At 36.6% G+C, this 18,012-nt stretch overlaps 1 protein-coding gene across 19 annotated transcripts in view; it reads right to left on the reverse strand.

Moving 5' to 3' along the window:
- LOC143040212 (uncharacterized) overlaps positions 1-18,012 on the reverse strand; it is a 317,769-nt gene that overhangs the window by 225,621 nt on the left and 74,136 nt on the right. For 2 of the 19 annotated variants that reach the window (XM_076210889.1, XM_076210895.1), the window contains exon 2: positions 14,419-14,636. The exons of the other annotated variants lie outside the window; for them this stretch is intronic. The gene's annotated coding sequence lies outside the window, so the exon portion shown is untranslated. The remainder of the gene's footprint in view (positions 1-14,418; positions 14,637-18,012) is intronic. 19 annotated transcript variants of the gene reach the window in all.

Genomic DNA, 18,012 nt, shown 5'->3' on the forward strand with positions numbered 1-18,012 from the left:
AAAAAAAAAAAAAAAAAAAAAAAAAAAAAAAAAAAAAAAAAAAAAAAAAAAAAAAAAAAAAAAAAATCATATTAATAATAAATTTAAACTATGATAATGTAAATAACAAATAAATTACATAAATAAATGCATAGGTATAGTTGAATAACAAACAAACAGGTAAATAGTAAATGATAATAAATTGACATATAATAATAAATGAAAATCAGACAGACAAATTATAACAAAACAAAAACAAATAATATAACATAAATTATAATCATTACAGCATCTTACTTAGGTATTTATCTAAATGATTCTTAAAGCTTCGAACTGAACTACATTGCACTACCTGTGCAGGAAGTTTATTCCATTCATTAACTACATGGTTGGCAAAGTTGTTTCTACCCACTTCCAAATTGAATCTATTTCCGGACAGTTTGAGACCATTGTTTCTTGTCTGATTCTCATTCAATGTGAAAATTTTGTCACTTTTGATGTTGTCAATTCCCTTTAAAATCTTAAAGACCTGTATCAAGTCACCTCTGAGTCTACGCTTTTTTAGGGAAAACAGATTCATGTGCTTAAGTCGATTTTCGTATGATTTATTTTTGATATTTGGAATCAGTTTTGTGGCTCGCCGTTGTACTTTTTCCAGTCTGTCAATGTCTTTAATGAGATTCGGTGACCATACGGACATAGCATATTCCAAATGTGGACGAACTACCGATTTATATAGCTTGTTAATGAGTGATGGACTTTTGAAATCAAAAGATCGCGCAATCAGTCCCAGAATCTTATTTGCTTTCTCAGAAGCTGAAATACACTGCTTGGATGATTTGAGGTCATTACTGATAATTACGCCGAGATCTTTTTCACTATCCACTTTTGTTAACGAATTTCCAAATAGCTTGTAATCGTACTTACTGTTATTTTTACCTATGTGCATTACCTTGCATTTACTTGTGTTAAATTTCATTAGCCACTTTTCAGACCATTGCTGTAATTTATCTAAATCTTCTTGAATATCTAATTGGTTTGAGTGATCATTTGCCACTCCGCACAGTTTTGTATCATCAGCAAATTTGGAAACAGTAGATTTTAGTCCATGGTCTATATCATTTATATATACTATGAATAGAAGTGGCCCAAGAACGGAACCCTGAGGAACTCCACTTGCAACACTTTTCCATCCAGAAGTTTTTCCATTTAAAACAACTCTCTGTTTTCGACCTTTCAACCAATTACTAGTCCAACCTAATAGGCTACCACTTATTCCATGCAAAGCTAATTTAGTAAGTAGTCTTTCGTGTGGGACGGTATCAAAAGCTTTTGCAAAGTCTAGATATATTAAATCTATATTGTTTCTTTTGTCATAATTCGAGATAACTGTGTTGTAGAATTCGAGTAAGTTAGTCACGCAAGAACGTTTCCGTCTGAAACCATGCTGGCTATCATTTATCAAACAGTTACTTTCTAAATGATATTCGATAGCATCTCTGATGATAGTTTCCATTATTTTTCCTACGATTGAAGTCAAACTTATAGGCCTATAGTTATTTGGTTTCTTTTTGTCACCTTTTTTGAATATGGGAGTAACGTTAGCTAGCTTCCATTCTCTTGGGACATCTCCGGATATGATGGATTTCTTGAAAATAATTTCTAATGGAACAACAATCACATTTTTCATTTCCTATAACAATTGGAAGGACTTCCGTAGGACCTCTCATTGTTGGTAGAGTGTTCAATAAACCTATTCAAATATCTAATGATACAGGATCTGTAAATATTATAACTAGTAGAGTTTTAAACTAATTGAAACCAGGAATGATAATCTTGGAACCAATCAATTACTCATTGCAGGGAAAACTGGAAATCAGTTAAAAACATTAGGTAAGGTGGAATTAGAAGTCATCTTATATAAAAATGAACATTTGCACATTCCAGTGATAGTTGTAGAATTTGTTTGCCCATGAGATTTACTGATAGGATTTGCAACTATGAGAAAAGAGAACATGGTCATATGTCCTGCTTAGTTAAGGATCTTAGTGAAATCATAGTTAATCCCATTTTTAAATCAACCAGACATAAAGCCAGTGACAGGAATCAAATAATCCCTGGAAATAAGAAGCATAGTATTTTTATTTTAGATAACGAGGACGAGTGGTCCAGACCAACAGAAAGTAAAGTCACATATAGTGAACCCAACTCAGATGTTCAAAAAATGCCAGACAGGATTAATTCATCAACTACAAATGAAGCCTTGCAAATTGTGGGTGGTGGCATAATAAAGTTGACATTATTACACTCCAGAGCAATTAACACGGTAGTAGTGCAGTTGAAAGGAGTCACTGTTGACTCTGAAATTTTAACCATCCCTGAACAAATTAGATTAAAAAGTTTGAAATTGGACTCAGGGATATATGTCAAATAAGAACATGGTAGAAATATTAGTGATTAGTACTTTGAATAAAGACAGTTTTAAGAAAAGGTACACAAATAGGATGTTTTCAAGTGTTTACAAAATCCATTAAGATAAATGAGAGTACTGAGGAGGTGGAATTACCAATTTCATCAATCTGCTCAGTTCAGGAAGAAACGAGTTGTGAAAGAAATGCAAGAATCATCTAGAACCTACCAGTTTCTCTGAGTTGGATGAAAGTTTAGTTGCTTTGCTCTTGAAGCACGTTAAAGCAATTGCTTTGCCTCACACCTTAGGCAAAACAACCGTTTTAAAACATCAGATCAAATTAAAACCAGGGACTCAACCTATCATACCTGCCTACAGAGTACCACATTCTAAACTAGCCATTGTTGATAAACTGATCACTGAAATGTTATCACAGGATATCATTGAACATAGTAAAAGTGAATGGAACTTCAATCTGATTCTGGTGCCAAAATCAGATGGTACCATGCACCCAGTTATTGATTATAGGGAATTGAATAAGCATACCATACGTGACTGTATACCAGTGATAGGGGACATTCTTAGAAGTCTGGGAACTGAGAATAGGTATTTTAGCACTATAGATATCAAATCTGCTTTTTGGCAAATGGAGTTGCATGAAGACTCACGAGAATTCACAGCATTTTCTACTCCAGTGGAACACTTGAGTTCAAACAAATGCCATTTGGGTTATGTAATAGTCCATTAACTTACATGAGATTAATGAATACAGTTCTAGATAGGTTGTTAGGAAACACTGCCAGTGTATTTATAGATGATATTTTAATAGTTTCCCAAATGGCGGCTGAGCAATTTAAGAAATTAATTTGATATTTTCAAGACTAGTTGAAGCAGGATTGAAAGTGAAAATTGAAAAATGTAAGTTTTTGTAGGATGTTATTTATTTGGGACATAAGATAGACAGGCATGGACTTAGTACAGTAAATTCAAAGGTTGAAGCAGTAAAGAATTTTCCAGTTCCACAAAATGTAGAAAAAGTTAGAAGTTTCTTGGGATTGACAAGATATTATGGGAAACTTATCCAAGGTTACACGGATATAGCAAATCCATTAAGTTCTTTGTTGAGGATGGACTCAAAGTTCATGTGGGGACCTGCACAACAGCAAGCTTTTGACAAGTTGAAAGACAAACTTACGAGTTCTCCAGTTTTAATATTTCCAGACTATGATAAAGAGTTCTTTGTACTGATACATCTGACATAGGGTTAGGAGGCATACTGATGCAAGAGAGAAATGGAACTTTGAAACCAATAGCTTACACATCTAGACTCTGTAATAGCACAGAGAGAAACTACTCTATAACTGAGAAACTTTAGCAGTGATATATTCATTAGAAAGTTTTAGAGATATGATACTGGGATATCCAATCAGAGTGTGAACTGATCATACAGCTATTTAGAACTTATATAAAGCATAAGAACTTTAGGGGCAGACTAGCAGGATGGTTTGCTATACTTCAGTGCTATGTGGTTAGGTTTGTATATATTCTGGGTAGAAATAATGTTGCAGTAGATAAACTTTCTAGAAACATTAGCCAACCAACAACAGGTTTGATAAAAAAAAAAAAATTGTACTATAGATGAGTTAATAACATTAGATGAGGAAATGCTAATAAGAGAACAGAGGGATGATAAGACATGTGACTCATTGGCCCAGTATTTGATGAACCCAAGAGGAAATCCTCCTAAACTACCAAAAGATTATAAGATAAATTTCATTTGACTAATGGACTTTTGTATAGAAAAACAGTTGAAAGTGGAAAAGATATTTCTAGATGCCTAATGAATCAGTCGGTAATATCACAAACTCTTGTTAAAGAAGTATTGAAGTTACTTCATGATTGTGATTGTAGTTCACATCCAGGAAAGGATAAAACTTATACACAAGCACAACTTAAATACTTTTGGCCAGGTATGAAGAAAGATATATATGATTATACAGATTTTTTTTTGAAATGTGCTAAGGTGAAAGAAAATACACCAAAACCTGCCCCTTTCTGCAAAAACCTTGGGAAAGAATTCACATAGATACATTGGAGTTACCTATGTCTGAGAATGGATATAAATATGTATTTGTTGCCATTATTTTTCAAGATTTTGTATTTTACAACCCACTCCAAATAAGAAAGTGGAAACAATTGCTTCAGTAATCTATGATTAGATAATCTGTAATTTCACTACACCTAAAATCTTAGTTTCAGATAATGGAACTGAATTTAATTACAAAATTTTGGAAGAATTATGTAAGTTATTTAAGATCCAAAAGATCAATACTTTAGTAAATCATCCTCAGAGCAATGGAATTGTAGAGAGTTTAATAAGAAAATTATTATATGTCTTAGTGGTAGGATAAGTCCTCATAGTATAACTTGGGATACTTGGATTCCTTGTGTTAAATGTACTCTGAACAACCAAATTAACATAACAACAGGTGAAATACCTTATTTTATTATTTTTGGGAAGGACAAAATTCTACCATATGAAATCTTGATTGCAGAACAGAAACCTGTGTATAATATAGATGATTATATCTTAAATATGATACATACATTTAATACACCAAAGGGTTAGAGAACATATGCAAGAGTATACACAAGAGATGAAAAAGCAAAAACACAAAATACATACATACATATACCAAGGCTTTTTCCCCCTTCCAAGGGAGGTAGCCAAAAAGGGAAAGGCATAAAAACACTCCCACCCATTTCATCCCCAAATACACTCCACACCCCTCCCACCCTCCCTCTCATCTGAGCACCTCCTGGATGACGGGTCATCCCTGCACCCTGCCCACCGCCCTGGGTCAGAAGCAGTGTCGCAAGACACAGTACATCCACAGCGAGGCCGCTTCATTTAATCGGCGACCCCCCCTCTCCGTCCCCCTTTGCATATAAGGAGAGGACGGGGAGAAATCCCTTCGGGCTGCGTCAAAAATTTACTCACACATACTACCCCACCCCCACTTCCCCGCCCATTCCTCCTCATGCAGTCACAACATCATCCATATACAACCATTCTCCACTCACCTCTGTCTTCCGTCCTCTCCCTTCCTTCCTCAACAGACATTCCCCTCTTCCCCAAAGCCCCCTTCACCCCATCCATCCACCTCATCCTAGGACGTCCCCTCATGTTCACTCCCTCCACATCTGCCTTCCATACCTCTTTTACTAGTCTTTCTTCACTCATTCTTTCCATGTGTCCAAACCATCCTAATATTCTTTCATCAACCCTATCTCCCAAATCCTTTTTCACCCCTGTTCTCCTCCTCACCTCCTCATTTCTCACTCTATCTAGCCTAGTAACCCCCACCATACTTCTCAGACACCTCATCTCAAACACATTCAAACTCCTTCTCTCTTCCTCTCTTATGTTCCACGTTTCTGCCCCATACAGTGCTGTTGGCACAATCACTCCTTCATACAGTCTCCTCTTCGCATCCATTCCCAAATGTCTATTCCTCATTACACTCTTTAAACCACCAAGGCATTTACTCGCTTCTCTCAATCTACATTCTACCTCCACCTTCACTCCACCTTTTCCTGCTACACTTGCACCCAAGTATCTAAAATTATCCACTTCCTCCAGTCGCTCTCCCTTAATGTTCACTTCCAGTCTACTGCCACTTTCACCCCTTGTACATCTCATCACCTTACTTTTACCCACATTTATCTTTAGCTTTCTTCTATCACATACTCTCCCAAACTCTGCCACCAGCTTCCTCAATCCCTCCTCTGACCCTGCCACAAGCGCAGTGTCGTCCGCAAACAACAGCTGGCTCACCTCCCACTTTTCTCCATTTTCTTTAACCATCTCCAATCCCTGACTCACTACCCTAGCATTCACCTCTCGCACCACCCCATCCATGTATAAGTTGAACAGCCAGGGCGACATAACGCATCCTTGACAAAGTCCCACCTTTACTTCAAACCACTCACTCTCTCCATTTCTAATCCTAACACATGCTCTACTACTCTCATAAAAACTCTTGACAGCTCCCAAAAGCTTTCCTCCTATCCCATAAATCTGCATAACCTCCCACAGTGCCTTTCTGTCTACCCTATCATAAGCCTTTTCCAGATCCATAAAAGCCCAAAAAAACATCCTTCCCCTTTCCTATAGCTTTCTCACATATCTGTCTTACCACAAAGATCTGATCTACACAACCTCTACCCGTCCTAAATCCACACTGTTCCTCACCAATTACTCCCTCTGTTCCTCTCCTAATCCTCTCAATTAAGATCCTCCCATAAGCCTTCCCTACTACACTCAACAGGCTAATCCCTCTGAAATTACTACATTCACACTTGTCCCCTTTTCCCTTGTAAAGAGGAACTATACAGGCACTACTCCAGTCCTCCGGTACTCTACCCTCTCTCCAGCAAACATTAAATAACCTCACCAACCAGTCCACCATCACTGCACCTCCCTTTTTCAGACATTCTGCATGACATCCATCCAGACCAGGTGCCTTACCTGCTTTCATCATCTTTACAGCTGCCTTCACCTCATCCTTCCTTATTTCTCCTCCATTCTCCTCACTCATCACTCTCATTTTCTTCGCATTTCCCACTGCAGCTATCTTTCCTTCCCTATCCTCCTTCACATTCAGCAACTCCCTAAAATATTCTGCCCATCTTCCCCTCACTGCCATCTCTTCCATTATCAACTCTCCATCTGTACCTTTTACCTTTTCTTCCCTACTTGATTCGCCTCCTCTTCCTCTCTTAATTTCTTTCCAAAACATCTTTTTATTACTTTCAAAATTTTCTGTCATACTCCTACCCCATTTCACATCTGCTCTCCTCTTTGCCTCCTTTACCTTTTGCTTTACTTCTCTTTTCTTTTCTTTGTATGTCTCATATGACTCCCCTGTCCTCTTTTGTAACCAAAAACACAAAATAGCACATAAAATAGAATTAAAAATTCGAAATTTAGTCATGGTCAAACTACGTTCACCCTATAATATACAAGACCTTACACTTAGAAACTAGGGAATCAATTAATCACTTAGATGATATGAAGAAGGTTAGGTTACAATTTGATGAGGAGGATACATGTGACACTCAGTGTATTAGTTTTAAAGAAACACTAAACCCAGAAGAGAATAGAGAGTATGTTGATAAAATATTTTGTGAATTGAATATTAATCTTGATATATTTTACAGATAGTAGTCATATTGTTAAAATGTATGGGGCTTGATTGTAATGGGAGACCTAAACTGGAACTTGCACTATCTGGAGCTTGGTCAGACATGAAGACCTGGAGCCTTAGTCAGCCATGAAGACTTGGAACCTTGCCAATACATAAGGACAATTCCAATAAGTATTGAACCATTTTCTTATGTGAAGCATTGAAAATTCTTATGCAGTGGGTGTCCTAGACAAAAAGTTGATCAAGTGTGTGTGAAACAAAAATTTAAAGTAAGCAAGAGACACTCTACAATGCTGTGTATATAACTTTCATAACATTCTCCATTGAAAAATAATGTTGCTGTTCTTCATCAAAGTAGTGAGTTTGCAAATCTATTTAACACTGAATTTATAGCTAAGTTACAAACTATTTGTTTTTAGGTATTTTTGTTGTTTCTGACATATACCTGTCTGAATCGTTTTCTTTTAAAAGTGCTGCTGACATTTATGCATTTTGGAGGGGTTACTTATTTCTTTGTTTATGTGTGGGATATGTTTTGATAACATCCATTTTGCCAGTTTATACAGAAATAGTTCAAATATTTAGCTTCTTGTATATGATATTTTCCAAGTGTATATTTCAGCAAGCCCTGTAAGAGGGTAGTAGAAAATGATTGGTCGGGACAACCATGGATAGCTGCCGAGCCCTGTAAGAGGCTGGTAGATAGAGGTAGATAGAGGGGTAGGTGACAAGAATTTTATCTTATGTGTCGAATGTTTTGAAAACATAAGCTGCAAAGGAGTTGTATAATCTTGCTCACATCTAGTTTATAAACAACCACTAGGGTACAAATTTTAATGCTGATGTGACAATATGTAAACTAAGCTATTTCAGCCTTCAATATCAAGATTACTTATGTAAGCAGTATTGCTTAAGACATTGTAACAGTCTTTCTGATTGGACAAGGGTGGAGGAGAAAAGAATTATTGGTACATGGGAGAAAAGTCATGCTCTTAGGGGAGGCACTTATTTGTAACCTTAACCACTTCCATACGGTGACGCCTATGTAGGCGTCATGAGGAGCAAGTGGGTACGCGATGATGCCGATGTTGGTGTCTTGATTATATTTACTGTAGTTGTACCTACGTAACCTCCATTCTCTCTAAACTGGCTTCATCATATTTTCTAAGGTTATCAAAATTCACGGGTGAAAAAGAATGAACGATTGAGCACTGACTTTATTTTTTATAATGCGATTATTATGACACAACATCGGACGTGCGATGTGCCCCGGAGTGAAGTGGTTAAAGATCACTGGATGAATATAGTGATGTCAGAGCTGAAGTGACTTAGTGAGTGGATTGAGGATCCCAGGCCCCATGGTGTATAATATTAGAGAGAGAGAGAGAGAGAGAGAGAGAGAGAGAGAGAAAGAGTGAGAGAGAAAAAAAACTATACCTCTATTTAATTCACCCCATAAAAAAAAATTACTTTCTTTCTAAAGCAAGATATGGTAAAAAGAAAGTGAATGAAGAAATATAATATCTTAGAAGGGAACAGTTAAACTTAATTAAACCAGTAATTATGAAGACAGGAACTGAAAGAGATGGTGAAATCAGGTTTTGTTGTAAATTTTAAATCCAGTTTCGATGGTTCCTCATTACTTCTGTATCTGGTGTTTTCATTGATCCATTGTGTCATTATATATTCCATGGTCATGTCAAGTAATACATTACCCCACAAATCCTCTCCACCTTTCACTGTCATTTCCTCCCAACAAATTTCTTTGCAGTTAAAGTCCCCATAATTACCAGGTTACCTCCACCCTTTAATATCTCATTTAATGAATGCCTTGTATCTTCTAGCATTTTCACATGCTCATTCCCTTTCCAAGAGCTCATTTTCGGGGGCACATAAATCACCACAAACTTTAGTTTTTATGTCCCTGTCTTTGACTCTTATCATGATCAGTTCTACATTGCTTTCACACTGTAATCTTTGTCACATTCAAGTTTTTCTTGGCCAAGAACATGATTCTTCCTCCCTGTTTCTCGTTTCTGTTTTTAATCCAATAATTATATAACCCTTGTCCAACATTATTGGGGGATATTAAACCCCTTAACTTCATCTCCACAATTCCCATTATGTCTGGTTTTTCATCTAACAGGTTATCATTTAGTTCATTCAGTCCTAAAATAAATCTGTCAATGTTAGTATAGGCCACTTTTATTTTTTTTCTTTCTCCATCTTTTTTCTGTTTTGCTTCACCATTTTCTCAGTCTCATGTCAATTACCCTCCGATAGAATTCCTTGCTTTCAGTCTCCATTCTCTTCATGTTTTTTCCTTAGTTCATCTCTTAAGGATGAAACGCACGAGAGGCTGTTTAACCGCTCAACCGCTGCGGCTGTTTAGCCGTTTTTATAGAACGCACTACTATTAATGGAATTGCTTGCATTAGCGGTTAAGTAACTAATGCGGGCAATTCCATTAAAAGTAGTGTGTTCTATAAAAACAGCTAAACAGCCGCAGCGGTTGAGCGGCTAAACAGCCTCTCGTGCGTCCGTAGCCTTAATGTCTTCTCTTTTTCTAATACCTCAACACTTTCTCTTTTTATCCATATCTTATTGTAGTGTTTACTCTTTGCCAACTTGCTTGCTTTTGCTAATATATCCTCTTCCATTTGTGATCTTAGTTTTATCTTTAGGGGTTGATTTCTTTCCTTAGAATAATGTCACATCCTATACACCTCATTTATATATTTCTCTTCTTCCCGATCACCATCTTATTAAGATTGCTATTGCTGCTTCTTTTTCTTCCTTTTCTCCCTTTTCTCTCATATACCTCACCAGACCATGTTTTTCCCTTAGTCCATTTACCGCAATACATTTTTTCTATCCACTGCATCTCTAACCCAATTTACATTTTCTTAATTACTTGAATGATTGTATCTTTTGCATTTTCCTGCACCTGTTGTTGGACTATTTCTTTAAAGGCAATTTTTTAATTTTCTCTGTTTTCTTTCTATTTCTTAATTTTTTTAATAATTTCCTCACCTAAGTTTTCTTCATATCTTTCAGTAATTTTTTGTATTTTGTTTTCATTACCTTGTGTTCAGTTCTTTGTTCTGAGTTTGTTTTTCTTAGGTCGGAAATCTTGATGTTATCTTGGGCTAAACATTCCATTGATCCTACAATTTCTTTCCTTAGTTCCATGACTTTCATTCTCCCACCATTTTCTATTTTTACTCATTTCCTTTTCTATGCCTAAGATTTGACTTAAATTTCTTCTCTCAGACTTACCAAAGCCTGAAAACAATTCTTCATCATACATTTGCTGTGTCGCCGGTATTTACCTAGTTGCCACTACTCATTTCTTCCCAGGAAGGGGACCTATGCTCATGGTGACCCATTTTTGTATCTCACAAGATCAAATTTATTAAATTCTTGTATTGTGTTTGCACACACTATTTTTTCATCCAATTTGTTCCATATATCTATCACTCTGTGTGGGAAGCTGTTCTTTTTCAGGTCTTTTCTGTAGTCATCCTTTTTGAGTTTCATTGCATGTCCTCTTGTTTTACCGCCATCCCATTTTAATAAGTCCTCTCTATCAAGGCATTCTTTTCCTTTCATAATTCTGTAGATGGTTTGAGGTCCCCTCATTCTCTTCTTTGTTCCAGGACTGGCAATTCCAGTTCAGCCAGTCTTTGTTCATATGTCAGGTTTGAAACTGTTGGGGCCATCGTTGTCATTGCTCTTTGTATTCTTTCTAATTTTCTTATATTCTTTTTTATACTGGGTGACAATATCAGCACTGCATATTCCAGTTTTGGCCTTATTAGTGTAATATTTTCTTAATCACTTCCTTATCTAGGTATTTAAAGGCCACCTTTATTGATCTCAACAAACTGTATGTTTCTCTGACTATTTTATCTATATGTTTATCTGGCGATATGTCTTTGGTGATGATTAGTTCTAGGTCCCTTTCAGAGTTTACTTTCTTTACTTCTTTTCCATTAATTTTATACTGTCCTGATATTCTATTTTTGCTTTTCCCAAATTCAATTATACTGCATTTCTTGATGCTGAATTCTACCTCCTATCTCTGGCTCCACTCTGAGACTTTGTTCTGATCACTTTGTAATGACTTTATTTGGAGTTTATTTTCTTTAACAAATTTGTATCATCAGCAAAGCAGTTCATGTAACTTTCAATACCTTCATCCATGTTATTTACATATATAGCAAACATTATCAGAGCTAGTACTAACCCCTGTGGGACGCCACTACTCATTTCTTCCCATTTTGAATATTTGTCTCTGAGCACTACTCTCATTTTTCTTCCATGTAGGAAGTCCTCCATCCAATTCAATAGTTTTCCATGTATGCCTCCTATAGTTTCCATTTTATATAGTAATTTTCTTTGTGGTACTTTATCAAATGCCTTTTGTAGGTCCAGGAAGGCACAGTCTGCCCAGCAATCCCTTTCTTGCAATATATCTATAAATTTTGAATAGAACCAATCAAATTAGTGGTACACAATCTTCCCTGTCTGAATCCAAATTGCCTCAGGTTCAATATATTACTCTCCTCCAGATATTTTGTCCATCTATCTTTAATGATTCTCTCACAAATTTTAACTATTTTACTTGTTAGGGACACCAGTCTATCATTTGTTGGGTCTTCCTTATATATTGGCATATTGGCATTTTCCAGTCTCCTGGTAGTTTTCCTTCTTTGAGTGAACATTCAATTATTTTGTATAATTTTCCTGTTAGTTCATCTATACATTCCTTTAGTATCCAGTTTGCAGCTCCATCCAGGCCATGTGACTTGTTAACATCAAGCTTTAATATTTGATTCCTTATTTCATTCTGAGTAATATTCAATTTTTTCATTGGAGGAAACCTTACTTCAATTCTTTGATCACAGTTTGTTTTGTATATATATTTTTCCTCTTTGGTGAATACAGATTTGAAATGTTTGTTCATAATATCAGCCATTTCTATATCTTCTGCGTATTCTCTGTTATCTTGACATAATTTAAGTATTTCCTGTTTATTTTTTAGTTTGCCGTTTCCATATCTATAAAATAATTTGGCTTCATCTTTACATTTGTCTATTATGTCCTTTTCATTATTTCTTTTTTTCTTCTCTACGTAGTTTTACAGTATTCATTTCTTAGTTTGGTGTGTATTTTCCGGCGATCACCCCTCTTCTTCTACTTTTAGCCGGAGATGTAGAGAGCAATCCTGGGCCCACCACAAAATACACATGCCCAACATGCTCTAAACCCATTACTTCGAGCAGACAGACAAAGGCCTCAGTTCAGTGCAATATATGCAAAAACTGGGCCCACCTCATTTGTACAACACTTGCTGACACAAACCAATACACAAACACTTGGACATGTTCTACCTGCCCTCCAGTAACCCCACTCCCACTTCCCCAACCACAGCCAGCACCCTTACCCACTCCCAATTTCCCTTTGCCCTTATCCCCAATCAGTACTCCCCTTCCTTTGTCCCCGATCTCTCCTTTCCCCCCTCTAGCCCAGATCCTATACCTTCCCCATTAACACCCCAACCTCAACCCCAAACGGCAACATACAACACATACAGAACACACAACATCAACATATTACAAAACAACATTGACGGTATTAACAAGAAAAAACATGAACTCGAACACTTTCTTAAACAACACAACATACACATTGCAATTATACAAGAAACAAAACTAAGACACTCACACAAAACACCATCATTTCATAATTACACCACCATCAGACAGGACTGGACCAACAGCAATGGCGGTGGACTCATCACCCTGATCCACCACTCCATCTGTTTTGTGGACACAAGTGCCACAACCAAAATTCTCCTCCCTACCACAGATAACACTACAGAAATCCAATCCATTCGAATCCGCACAGGCAACAAATCAACACTGACAATAGTTAACATGTACATTCCCCCCCAATCATCCCCCACAGCGAACATGATCGGGGCCAGTACTGATCCTTGCGGGACACCGCTTTTTACTTCTTCCCAGTTGGAGAATTTTTCTGTGCAAAATGATTTATGAGTGTGTTTGCTTGTTGTCTGTTTGAGGGTAGAGTGTCTGTTGTTGTGATTATTGCTGTGTGAGAGTGTGTTGTGTTACTGTTGGATAGTGTAATGCTGTTGAGTGTTTTGTACAATTTGCTGGTGTTTGTTTTGTGATCAAGTGTATTGATAAAATTTTGTCAATTTTGTGTTTTTTGTTTGTGTATTTTATTGCCAATCACAGTGTTTAGTGTTTGTATTTGCTCTGCTATGTTTTGAGGGATAGGTGTGGGGGTATTGTGTTTGAGTGCATCTCGTTGTCTGATGAGGCCTTGGATTTCTGGTGTGAAGTTGGGGTTGTGTGATTTTCTGTTGCCTCTAGGGACGTATCTCTTGTCTGCGTTTTGTATGATTGTATTAAAAGTGTGCACAGCATTGTTTATGTTTGTGATTGGTGTACTGTTAAGTAATTCAAAATGTTGTTCTGTCTATTCAGTAAAAGCTTCCCAGTTAGCTCTCTTGTAATTGGTGTATGTGTGTCTGTGGCCGACTGGGGTGCATCTTGTTTTGGTGGTGATGATGATTGGAAGGTGGTCAGAACTAAGGGTTCCGACCACTCTCCATGACGTTGTTGGGGTTAGGCAGGGGGAGCAAAAGGTGATATCAGGAGAGGAGGGAGTGTAGAGGACTTGGTGTGGGATGTGTATGATTATGTGTGTTGTTCATGATAGTCAATGAGTCAAGCTGAGTCTGTATTTCAAGCACCTCTGTCTGTGTCAGGGTTGTTGACATACCAGTGTGGTGCTGTCGATTGATTAGTGTTTAACCAAGAGCACCTCCAATGGGAGTGATCAGAGATACCCACATAAGAACGATTTGGGAAATAAGAAATCAAGGTATACGCTGCCACCACCCAATCGTCTATATGGATATATCTGACCATAAATGGAAACTGCTCCTTGTTATTCACGTCTGACTCCGTCCCCTTTCCTCAGGTCGTTCGGGGTTAGTTCTGGGGTAGTAAAAGAATATAAGTGAAGGTTTTCTATGTGTTAATTATTACACTTAAGCAAAAATATAGTAAGAAAATAAAAAAGTATATTGTGGTTTTCTCCAACTAGACAATCTATTGATCCTTACAGTATGAAAAATATATGGGTATGCGAGACATTTAATAACACAGTTTTTTTTGCTTATGGGCATCATAAGTAAGGTCACAGGCATGTGGAAAAACGTAGTTATTTACGCTCCAACCTTCCGGTCACTGTATAAGTCTACTTACAATATTGTGTCTACCTTCAACCCCGTGTTCTTATTAGAGAACGATCACAGACAGTATTGTACTCTAAGGATTACACTCTCATAGCTAATGTATATATGCGTGACACCGTCTAACTCCTTCCACGCAGTGTTTGTGGAGTACACTCCCTTAAACCCTTTTTTTTTTTTCCTGTTATCGGGATAGTTTTTGGCATCAGATTCAAAACTTAATAATAATAATAACTATTTACCTACTATATCTGCACTATATCATTTAACTCACATATTGACATTTATTTTCATTAATCTTACAGAACGTACCCATACCTGTTATCGGGATAGTTTTTGGCATCAGATTAAAATTTTAGCTGAAAAAAAAAAAAAAAAAAAAAAAAAAAAAAGAGACGGCTATGTGTTCGTATCTATGGGTAAACTACTAACCTCCCTGTTGTATTATTTCATAAAACTTCATTTCGTTTCTCAACACAGCCCCTAGCTGCTACAATCTCTCCCTAAACTATTTCTTTAGTGGAATCCTGATCTGAAAGTTGGGAATTTTTCCTATTACTCTTAAAATTAATGACCTTAGTTTACGCCTCTGTCCGAACGTGTCAGTGACATCACGGGTGGGCGAAGCTACGGTGCGCCCGCTATGTTCGAGAACAATCTAATGTCGCCTCGAAGATTAGTTGAACCAAAATCAGCTGAAATATATTTGTAGCTATCTCCTATTGTATGTTTTTCTTCAATGATTATAGTAAGGCTCTTTGCCAACACATCTTGATGGGCAGACATAGAATAGAATAAATTCATGGTCTATTGAGGCTCTATTTTCTAATTTGCTTCTTGGTTGAGTAAAACCGTCACGACGTCCATACTACCCAGTCTCTCAAGTCAACACTCAAATAAATAAATAGATAAATAAAACGAAATTCCAAAAATAATATCCCTTCAAAATTCCTGTCCTTACACCAGTAGGAATACTTGGCAGCAGCATTCTTTTCCCCCACCATAGGATTTAACATACACACTTTCTTGTTTTTGTCTAGGTACATATTTATCCACTCCTTCATTATAGATTTCCTTCTAAATTGTCCATTTCTCTTCCACCTTTATTTCTTCATTATTAAACTTTTCCCAATTTGCTTCTTGAAAGAATTTTCTAAGTTTCCCAATATCTGTTTTGTTATACATTAGTCTTCCTTTTCTGGTCTTTTCATTAATTTCTATATTTGTTTCTTCATTTGATTTTAGTTCTAGGTAGTATGTGATCACTTTTTCCAATTGGTGTCTTGTATTCAATTATATCCTCAATTTTGGGTTCTGATGTGAATACCAAATCCAATCTTGAGGGTTCATTATTATATCTATATCTGGTGTTTTCCTTGACCCATTGCATCTATGTGTAATCAATGGTCATTTCCAGTAATACGTTTCCCCAGTGATCTTCTCCACCTTTCAGTCATTTCTTCCCAACATATTTCTTTTAAGTTAAAATCATCCATAATTACCAGATTTCCTTCTTTCTTTAGTATTTCAATGAGTGTTTTTCCTGTGTCTTCCACCATTTTGAAGTTTTCACTTTCATTCCATGCATGAGTTTTAGGTGGGACATAAATGACTGCATACTTTCTATTTTTCATATATCTCTCTTCAACTCATCATAGTCAACTCCACATTGTTCTTTCCTTCCATGATTTTTGTCACATTTAGGCCTTTCTTGGTTAGTAACAGGACTCCTCCACCCTGCTTTGTTTCTCTATTTCTAAACCAACAATTATATAATCCCTGGCCTATACTATTTGGTGGTAATGATCCTTTCAGATCCTTTCAATCGTCTCTACAATCCCCATTATATCTGGTTTTTCTTATTCCTGATCTCAATCCGTCTATGTTGGTATACGTTATCTTTAATTTTTTTCCCTTTCTTCTTGCTCCTGCATTTCCTTTTCCCTTATGTACCATTTCCTCAGTCTCAAGTCCATCACTCTCCAAAAAAAACTACTTCCTTTCGTTTTCTGTTCTTTTCTTAGCTTCCTCTTTAAGTATTTTTTCTTTTTCGTTTTCCTCATCACCGAGTTCTTTTTTTATCAATAATTTTTTGTAGTTTTTACTTTTTTGCTAGTTTTCCTATGTTTGTTAATATTTCTTCTGCTATCCTTTTAAAGGTCTATTCTTCTCTTCAGAATATTTTCCCATTCTACTGATTTTTTCTACTCCCTTTTTAAGTCCTAGTTGCTCCTGTATTTCTTTTAGTATTTCTGTTACTATATTCTTCTCTTTTTCCCTTTGGAACCTTGTTAGTCCATGTTTCTTTTTGATATCATAGATTACAATACATTTGTTTCTGGTCTATTGTGTCTCTTACCCACTCTCTTTTTTCCTTAATTCTATCACCATGTCCTTTGTACTTTCATTCATTTGTTCATTGACTATTTCTTTAAATAATATTTTTTGGTTTTGTCTTCTTTCTGTTGCATGTATCATACCAATGGTCTACATGCATTTTAACAGCCAGCATCAATGCACATGGATGAAGAGTTTGGTGGTAGTGAGCCCACTCAAGGCCTCATCTCTCAGGTCAAGCAGGGTCAAAAGAGCAATTATCTCTGGATTACCAGCCAGCCCATGCTGCCATTTTGACTGCAATGGTTAAAGCATGTTACCACAGACTGCAGTAGTGGTAATTATTTATTTTCCAATGGTTATATGTCCACTTGGACATAGATTGTATATACAGTTGTATTCATTGTTAGGATTACATGTATATACTAAATAGCAAGTATTTGAGCCTTAGCTCAACTCTAGTCAGGCCAAATTGGCTCCATGTAATTTAAATTATTGTATTTCCTTGTTAGCAACTCATCGGAGTTCCCTCTTATAAGATGCAGTCATCAGGCCAGTGAAAGGACTTGGAAAACTGGACACAGGCTACACAGACAGGTTCTTGCTTGTAACACATTGCATCAATAAAGTAAGGAACTTCTCCGCCTTTTCTCAACCTGCTTCTGTCCATCTTATCTTGCTTCTACCTCTCAAGGAACAACTACGCTACTAAATATCTCCCAAAGAATGTTGTAATCCACCAAAGACCAAAACCAATGTTTCTTCTGGCAGCCACAGCAACA

This window comes from Oratosquilla oratoria, chromosome 28 (assembly GCF_046742065.1).
Source record: "Oratosquilla oratoria isolate Oo_2021 chromosome 28, ASM4674206v1, whole genome shotgun sequence".
Lineage (NCBI taxonomy): Eukaryota > Metazoa > Arthropoda > Malacostraca > Stomatopoda > Squillidae > Oratosquilla > Oratosquilla oratoria.